General features: G+C 63.3%; 1 protein-coding gene across 1 annotated transcript in view; it reads left to right on the top strand.

The window, feature by feature from the left end:
• The first annotated feature begins 6 nt into the window (after positions 1-6).
• Positions 7-1,780, top strand: part of TAGLN (transgelin) — a 4,760-nt gene continuing 2,986 nt past the window's right edge. The window contains exon 1 of the mRNA XM_005856813.2: positions 7-103. The gene's annotated coding sequence lies outside the window, so the exon portion shown is untranslated. The remainder of the gene's footprint in view (positions 104-1,780) is intronic.

Below are 1,780 nucleotides of genomic sequence, written 5' to 3'. Positions count from 1 at the left end.
ACATCACCGCCGAGCAGGCCTTTAAACCCCTCACCCAGCCAGCGCCCCATCCTGTCTGTCCAAGTCCAGACAGAGCGGAGTCCTTCCTGCACCTCAGAGCCCTGTGAGTGCGTTTGCCCCGGGCTGGAGGGAGCGGGCCGGGCCTGGACGGGCGGGGAGCCCACCCTCGGGGCAGTGCACCCGAATCTCCAGGTGGGAGGTGGTCCTAGTGGATGGCTATGGCGGGAGGCGTCCGGAGCCGTGCTGCTCACTGGGCAGCTGGGCTTATTGAACTGCCCAGGATGCCTGGCTGGCAAGGAGGGAGCAGAGAACAGAGCAGAGCGGGGCAGAGGGGGGCTCGGCTCTGCTGCCTGTCGTCTGGGTGGGGGGTGTTGAAGGAGGTGTGAGTCACTAGTGCTGGGGAGCAGTGACCCTTGGGGGTCCCCGGGGCTGAGCAGCCTGGAGAGCCCCGTGGCAGTGGGAGGGGCGAAAAGCCCTGGATTCTGAAGCAGGCAGGGTGCAGGGTGCAGGGTGCAGGGTGCAGGGTGCAGGGTGCAGGCAGAGGTGAGGGCTGATGTTCTGGGTACACAGCTCCTTCCAGACACTGAGAGAGAAGGCACCTCCCTACAGGCAGAGGGTGGGGCCCGCACTTCCGGGAGCGTCCAGGGACGGCAGGGTGGCTCCCTCGGGCTGGGCAGGCCTGGGGCCCTGGGCTCCCCTCTGGGTGCTATTGAGAGTAGCAGTGCTTGGCTCTTCTCTGCCCCCAGAACTTAGCCGAGCCTCCTCTCCTGCCCCCTGTGCCCAGGGGGTCTACAGGGGCTCGCGCCTCTGAGCTGTTTTCCTTTGAAGAGGGGAGGCTGACAGAAGCCGAAGGGCAGGGGCATGAAGGGCAGGGGCGCGAAGGGCAGGGGCGGGAAGCCCAGCGGCAGACTGTCCCGCCTGCCATCCCAGGAGCCTTTGTCTGCACCGTCCCCTGGGTGCGGCGGTCTCCCCCTCCTCCCAGCGGCTTCAAGGCGAGGCTGGGCAGGTCTTTATCCAGGTTTCTTGGAGCTGCACTGGCACACTCTTCACCAGGAGGCGTGTGTGCATGTGCGTGTGTGTGTGTGTGTGTGTGTGTGTGTGTGAAATGCATGCTCCCCCCCGCACCCCCCACCCCCCGGTTCTGATCAAAATCCACATTTGTCTCTAGATCGAAGGGCTGCCACTATGGGACTGGCCACCTTGGCTGGCTGTTCTGAGTCTCCTGAGACTATAACCTGGGGTGGGGGGCGCACACTCTGCTCCCCTGCTGTCCTCACCCCCAGCACAGTCTGGGGCGGGGGGGTGGATTCCAGAGGGCAGGGCAGCTCTGGCCGGTGTGGCTCAGTTGGGTTGAGAGTCCTAGGTTTCCCGGTCAGGGCACATGCCTGGGTTGAGGGCTTAATCCCCAGTAGGGGGCATGCAGGAGGCAGCCAATGTTTCTCCCTCTCCCTTCCCCTCTCTCTAAAAATTAATAAAAACGTTTTTGTGTTTTTTTAAAAAGAGGGCAGGGCATGGAAGACAGTGAGCCTGGACCACAGGGAGGCATGCCAGGCCTGGGATGGGGGTGAAGCTGAGATGAGGGAGGAGGGAGGCGGGGGCAGGATGAGCTGGGATCGCCTGTCCTTGCTCACTGGGAGTTCGGCCAACAGGGCTTTGCCCAGGAGCCCTTGGTGATGAGGGAGCAGGGGCAGGGGCGAGACACAAAATAGTTTGGGGAAGGGAGTGGGTGTTTGTAGCCCAGAGCAAACTTGGGTTCTTTGGCATCACTAGTGGAGAAGGG

The sequence above is a fragment of the Myotis brandtii genome, unplaced genomic scaffold (assembly GCF_000412655.1).
Source record: "Myotis brandtii unplaced genomic scaffold, ASM41265v1 scaffold105, whole genome shotgun sequence".
Classification (NCBI taxonomy): domain Eukaryota; kingdom Metazoa; phylum Chordata; class Mammalia; order Chiroptera; family Vespertilionidae; genus Myotis; species Myotis brandtii.
This window is presented reverse-complemented; position numbering and strand designations above follow the sequence as displayed.